Raw genomic sequence first — 7,630 nt, 5'->3', positions numbered from 1 at the left:
TAGAGTAAATGGTTTCATCCCAGACCTGCTGAATCTTAAGGAATGTTCAATTTGAGTATCAAAAAAAAAAAAAAATTCATCCAGGATTATACTAACAATCTGCTATCAGGTTAAATACCTGACACTATTATTTCCGTGAGTTTATTTTTCATTAATAACATCAGCCTGAGAAAAATCCAGGTGCACTACATCTCTTATTTCTCACATAAAATTCTCAGTTACTTGTGCCTAATAGTACTACAAAATGAAAATCCCTCCCTGGCCCCCAAATGTCTGCATGGAATTGCAGAGAAAAATCAATAACAGGCTTTTTCTTATTTCTTGCATCCACATCTGCATAGGCATCTCAAAGAGTACTACGTAAATAAGTAACTACATCAATAAAATTCAAAGTCTGTTTTCCCTTTCCAACGGAATCCAAATTCATTTAGAGGAACAATGAATTAAGTACTCAGGATGAGGAGTACTTACTTGGTGGCACATAGGAGCATTTCTCTGTTCACTGTGCTTGTGTTAGCAAATAAAGACACATAGCAGACTGAGACAAAATTCCCGTAAGCTTTTATAATTAATATAATGACGAATTTTTTTCTATTGCTTATTATTTAAAAAAAAGGAAGAAGTAGAAAGTCAGATTTACATTGGAAATCTGTCCATAGTATGCAAAACCTAGCCACCGAGGAGGGGGGACAATCTCTTAAAGGAGCAGGAATTCACTTAAGCATTTCCTTTTAAGAAAAAATGCATATAGGTAGTTTATCAGAAAAGGCAGGAAAAAAGAAATATTCCAATTGCACGAACATTTAGAGTTCTTTTTTTTGTCATCTCACCATAGCAACTTGACAAAAAAAAAAAAACACTACCTTGTTTGAATCATGATTCATTGCTCTGTGAAAGTGAGGTAAGAGGGCTTTAGCAAATCATGTGGAGATAGCTTTTTATCTGCAGGGATTGGGATGAAAGACCACCATAACAGCTCATTTTTATGAGTATACACGGTTTTTCAAGCAAGTACACGTTTTCATTTCCTTGCCTTCCAATTTGGATCATTTCACAGTGCTCTACGAGTTATCTGTGAAAGCCTTCCCTTGTCTAGAAATGGCTGCCACTAATACCATGAATAGGCCAATAGTCGCCTATAGCCTACAACAAACACCTTACCTCTAAGAATTGCCTCCAAGTAAGTGCAATGCTTTCCTTTTTATTCTTTTTCATATTTCCATCATCTGAGTAAAACTGTCCTTTAAAACACTTCAAACTTGATCCTTTGAAGGGAAACCTGAGCATTCAATCAGTCAAGATAAAGTTTTTTCCCCACAAAATTGTTTCTGCCAGGGAGTCTTATGACTCTGAAAGCTGTATCAGTATTAAAAAAAAAAAAAAAGGAATTTGCTGCTTACTCTGAGGTAAAATTCATATCAAATTATTTCAAGATGAACCTGGGTCTCATAGAACAATACTACCTATAAAAGACCACGAACAGTTTCAGGTTAAGGGACGGTAATTTTTGGCTTTAATATATTAACATATACGTATATATTATGTAACTCTATAAATATAAAAAATAATTTACTGAGGATAGTCAATAGCTGTCAGGCAATTAAAGGCACATATTGAAAATCTACATAGGAGGGAGGATTCTGGGAAAATGGCAGGAGTGGCTATGTAGTCTTTTAATCCCACCAAATCCCCATATAAAAACAGAGTACTTTGATAGCAAAACTGGTAAATCAGGGCAGCATTTAAAATAAAACCAGGCTAATAGTTATCCCCATAAGCTCCAAAACACATGGGGTAGAGGGAAACCACCTAAACCCTTAAAACTTCATGATACCTGCATCTCTGAAGAAGGAAGAGGAAGAAAGCAACAGAGCAGTATCTTTGGAGTCTGGGAACCGGATGCTAAGATTGCCCACAGATATTCACTGGGAAGCAGGGACCGATGTGGGAACAGCTGCTGAAACTACATGGAGTTTGTGAATGTAAGCCCTCCCCTTTCAGGAAAGACTGAACAATGCGGATCAGAGAACACTCATTAACTCTCAGAACTGGCCCACCAGAATTGTCTTTTCCATGACAGGAACCCACACTGAAAAGAAATTGCTGGAAGGGAATCAAAACTGAACAGAATGAAAACAACAAAGAAAAGGCAGGGAGGGGAGTCCAGATCAAATCATAGAAAGCACATTACCATATTTTTAAAGAACATAAAAACAACAGAAGAGGGATCTCTGTAAAGTTATATAAACTTTCCTAAACACTGCCTTAGAAAAAATTATTTCATATAAACAAGAGCAATGTAAGTATCAAGGTCATATCTCACAGAAATTTATCATAAGAAAAAGAGTAAAAAAGCAAAATCGTGTACTAGTAGCAGACAATAAAAGCCTGCTAAAAACATGCCCACAAAACAGAACAAAACTGTAACCTACTATTTCAAAACTAGCTAAGAAACATCAAGAAAATGCTACAAAACATGAACGAAAACAACATAAATCAGAACTAGAAAAGCTCAGAAACAATGTTCCATAACTTTGGATATAATTAGAAATAAGAAAAGAAAGGATTCCAAAATTGCAGGAAAAAAAGAGAAGTCACATAATAGGGAAAAAAAATGCAACAGATGATAGCCTAGGCAAAATAAAAAGTGAGAGAGAAAAACTTTAGAACTCAGCAAGTAATGAAGGAAAAGAAAAGAAAGAATCAAAAGAAAGTTAAAAATATTGAAGACAGGCAAAAAATTTTGAGCATATGGATAGTAGGAGAAGAAAGGAGATGAAACCAAAAGTAAGAAAACAGAACAAATACTAAATCCAGTAATTGCAGAGCAGTTTCCGAAAATAAAACATGTAAAACTGCATAATGAAAGTGTACATAGCATCACTGAGAAAATGAGCCATAACAACAAAGACATATTCCTGTAAAATTAAGTGACTTTAAAAAGAAAGGAAGGAAAGGAGGGAGGGGAAAAAACTCTTTTAGGTACGTACAAAATTAAGGGAAAAGAGTACATGACTTATTTGGAAAAGAAAATGCAGTAACATATTTAAGATATTTAAGAAAAAGAGAAGTGGGAGCCAAGAGTTATTTTTATCCAACAGAACAGATTTCGAAGTTCAAAGGGTTTAGGTAAATTCTTACCAATGTGCAATAATTCCAGGAATATTGTTCCCTTGAGTCCTTACTATGGAATCTACTGGAGAACAACCTTCAGACAAGCAAAATGACTAGAGGCATACTAATGTAAGGACTAGTAGGGGACAAATGCATTGTCACCTGTGGCCTAAGACTAAATGAGGGACAGGGGCAGAGAATATGGTATGGAATAGCTATATTCTCAGACAATATAGGTATTGAACAACTATAAAAAAATGGGAAATGACAGAAAAGAAAAGCAAAACAATGCTAATAGTTCAGCCATCGTTGATGGTAGTATTAGTTTTGTTACTCTAAGACTATTGTATGTGCAGCATTAGATAGAAAAAAAATGAACAATTATGAGATTCCCTATTATCTCCCATGCCCTTAAAGACCACTGTTCTCAGTGATAAAGATACAGACACATTTTTAAAAGAAGTTAAGCAAAAGCCCTGAAGTCTAGAATTTGAGTTGGAAGTATCACTCTGAACTTAAGTTAGGTGGTCATTAGTACAAGAGAGAAAAATAAAACAAATTCAAGGAGGAGAATAGAGGAATCCTACTATGAATAGGAAGGTACAAGAGGATGACTTTTGAAAAGATATGGAATGATGTAAGTGTATGAGCCTTGTCACATCTGGGGACAGAGCAATCTCAGGCAGAGAGAGCCCCGGGTAAAACCATCCAGAAGCTCAACGTTGGGCACATTTCCTTCTCTATCATTCCCATTCTCCATCAGCATACTAGAAAATTGTTTCAAAAGTTTTAAAAACTGGGCTGTAAACATAAATCAAGACCTCAAATGTGAACTTTTTTTTTTTTTTTTAATGTTTTTATTTATTTCTGCGACAGAGAGAGACAGCATGAGCAGGGGAGGGGCAGAGAGAGAGGGAGACACAGAATTGGAAGCAGGCTCCAGGCTCTGAGCTGTCAGCACAGAGCCCGATGCGGGGCTCGAACCCACAGACTATGAGATCGTGACCTGAGCCGAAGTCGGATGCCTAACCGACTGAGCCACCCAGGCGCCCCTCAAATGTGAAAATATGAAAGTTTAGAAATCGATATCGTTATATAAAACAGATTCACCATTAGAATGTGGTTTGTGAGATATGTAGAAAATCCTGTCCAGAGAGTCATGGAAATTCTCCCTTACCATTCTTTCTTTCTACTTCATAAGGCAAGTACTAACAAGGGGCCCCAGTTTTTGTCTCCTCTCTGGATAGTCAGTGGATATTAAGGGAGACCATGTTAGGTAAGTATAGTTTACTCTAGGCCCCAAGTAGCTAAATTAGGGCCCCAACTGTGTCTCCCATTATTTTTTTATAACCTTGGACTGTATGTCTAAGGTAACTCTATCTCAACTGCCTCATCTATGCACTAGATAATAGCATTTACTTTATAGAGCTCTCATAAGGACTATATGAAATGCCACATGCAGAGAACTTAGAACCTATTGTCAGAGTTGATGGATCACCACCAGATAGAGAATCTTCTATCCCAATGTGATGTGAATCAGAATATGTGAGATCACATCCCAACTCCAAAATGTACCAGTCCTTTCCCTCAGTTGAGTTTCTTAACCTTGAGGAAGTGTCTTCTTTTACTTATAAAATATGGATTATAACTACATACTAAAACTAACTTGAAGATTCAGTACACTTTAGTCAGATCTCATTATCTATCGATATATTTTCTTAAATGCTTCCCAAACAAATATTAAAGATACATGCAGAGTCCATCATAAAATAAATACTAACATTTCCGTCCCCTGTGTTCTGAAGAACATTAGATGGCAATTTTCTGCCAAAAATTTAAATTCTGAGAGTTCTTCACTTGGCAGAATACCTTGGAACAAAAATTGGAACAACTCAGTGAAGATTAGCATGGCTTTGCACAAGAATGACATGCAAATTCATCAAGTGTTCCTAGTTTTTAAAACTCATTGAACTGTATACTTACAATGGGGAAATTTTATGTTGTGCAAATTATATCTCAGCAAATCTGTTTTTAAAAAAATGTTTTAAGTTACTAGAACCTGAGGGAAACTTTCCTTTTTGTTGATTTGCCAGATGAAGGATTTTTCCCTAGGCCTGTTACCTACATTCCCAAATTTCCCCAATTTCTCAAGGATGCTGTGCATGTAATTATAGGCATATTTTCTTCTTTAAGAGTCCACTCTGGGCAGGTTCACATAGTGAAAGTCTGTGTTTCGTCCAACATGCGGTCCTCTGTTATGTATACTAGTACACTATAGATGCGATCTTTAGTGACTGTTTGGCTGACCATACACAGGGGGAAATGGAAATAAATCTTCCTTCCTGAGCTGCATATAAAGAAGGAAGGCAGATTCTATCTACTATTCTTCTTACTAGTGCAAGGAAGTTAAAATAATATATACTTTAAGATTTACCAAATTAAAATTATTTCCTACATTTTAAAGCTTACTGTCATCAATTGAAAAAAAACGAACAGCTGAACGCATTTTTATGAAGAAAAAATTTCAGCACAGAATCCTCTGATACATTTGTTAAAGCTTAGTAAAAGTAGTCCTCATTTTGCACAGTATTTCAGTTATTCTGGTTTAATTAAATAACACCAGTTCCCAGAAAACACTGTTCAAATTTCAGCTACCAGCCTATATTCACTGAGAGTGACTGCATAAAAAACAGTCGGCTGCTATCTCTTCAATGCACAAGTCAGGACATAAATAACAAATGCAAAACACGGCCAGTGACAAATCATGTCATTTCTTTCAACGTCTGGTACTGATTGGTCCCTGTATACCTGCTACTCAGGCACAGACAACAAAACATGCACTTGTGTCGCCTCCTTATCTTCCAGGGGTAGAGAGATGCAAAAGACAAAATACCCTGTAACATTTAAAGCACTAATACCAATACTGGTGGACAACACTGCAGTTCACTCTAATTTTCTAGGCTACTTGCATGAAAATGGGAAAATTGCCTTTATACACGACTTGATTAACCCAGCTTCTGGTCCAAGGAGGTATTTCGACTTTTAAAGGTTTTTTTTTTTTTTTTTTAATCTTAGATGGACTTTTGGACAGACTACTGAAGCTACAATTGGAGATCGTGTCATTTCTTTAGCTGAGTTCGGGAAGATACATGACCTACAGCAGGGCAGCTGAGAGTACTCAAGCATCATGGCAGGAAGTAAAATGCGTGCAAAATGGTAGAAACTTCTACCTCGCTGTGAAAATAACTTTGCTAAATTTGAATTCTGTGTAAATGAAGTTTTAGATGAAAGAGCTGACCGTGGAAATGTTGACAGTGCCGCTAACATACATAACTATGCATATCCAACCAGAGGAATTCAGCAAAGCGTCTGACTCTTGATTTCTGCTCAAGTCATGATCCCAGGGTCATGGGATGGAGTCCTGCATCAGGCTCCATGCTGAGTATGGAGCCTGCTTAAGATTCTTCCTCTCTCCCTCTGTCCCCTCCCCTGCTCATGTGCTCTCTCTCTAAAACAACAATAATAATAATAATAATAAATATACTTCACACTAAAGAAACTCTCAAAGATGTTTCACAACATAGAAAACTCAAACCATATTGTGTTGAAAGCTGATCCAAACTTAGAAAAGAATCTAATAATTGTCAAGCCATTAAAAAAGAATCTATATAACTTATACAACAAAAAGAAGGCAAGTGCTGTTCAGACTGTTCTTGATAAGGTTTTTACAAAAAGAAACCTTTTTGTTTCTAATTTTTAAATAACAGTATACTAAATAAACACTAGTTTTAATATTTTATTTATTTCTCTATAGATTTATAACCTTAAATAAGAGAGTTTTTAATACCTTTGCACCAAAAAATTTTAAAGATCATGAAACAATCGTAATTTTCTCCATTGTTTTAGAATCACTTTCCCATTTCCAGCTTGTACAGTCATTTTTTAATGTTTATTTATTTATTTTGAGAGAAAGAGAAAGAATGGGGGAGGGACAGAGACAAGAAGTGAGAGACTCCCAAGTAGGCTCCTCTCTGTGCAGTAGGATTGAACCCCAACCTGAGGTTCGATCCCACAAACTGTGAGACCATGACCTGAGCCAAAATCAAGAGTCAGATGCTGAACCCACTGAGCCGCCCAGGTGAGCCTGCATAATCATTTTTTGTGGTTCGGCACTGCTGTGCAACGTGTGGACCACCCGCATATGTTTCACATACGCAACAGTCAGAAGCAGATATTTGTATTCAAAATTAATATAATCTACGCAAAGCTAACTGATGTGCCTTCAAGATGTTGGAACATCTTCCTCAATTTGGGATGCCTGAAAAGTAATTATTGTCACAAAAAGTTGTTATTATTATTAAAACTGTTATTAACTCACATGGAAATAGGTTTCTCTGCTGAAGGAACCATGGTCTTTGCTCTAAATTTTACCAAAGACAGTTAATTAAATAAGCTTGCCCAGATCTCACCTTTGATATGAACTTTGTGCTTACTGCCACACAGTTAACTTGATAAG

General features: G+C 36.3%; 1 non-coding gene across 1 annotated transcript; it reads left to right on the top strand.

Annotated features, from left to right (window-relative positions):
- Positions 1 to 4,962: 4,962 nt before the first annotated feature.
- LOC122238243 lies at positions 4,963 to 5,072 on the top strand. The gene has a single exon (XR_006217195.1). It is a non-coding gene; the product is annotated as a U6 spliceosomal RNA (small nuclear RNA).
- The last annotated feature ends 2,558 nt before the right edge of the window (positions 5,073 to 7,630 follow it).

The sequence above is a fragment of the Panthera tigris genome, chromosome B1 (assembly GCF_018350195.1).
Source record: "Panthera tigris isolate Pti1 chromosome B1, P.tigris_Pti1_mat1.1, whole genome shotgun sequence".
NCBI classification, from domain to species: Eukaryota; Metazoa; Chordata; class Mammalia; order Carnivora; family Felidae; genus Panthera; species Panthera tigris.
This window is presented reverse-complemented; position numbering and strand designations above follow the sequence as displayed.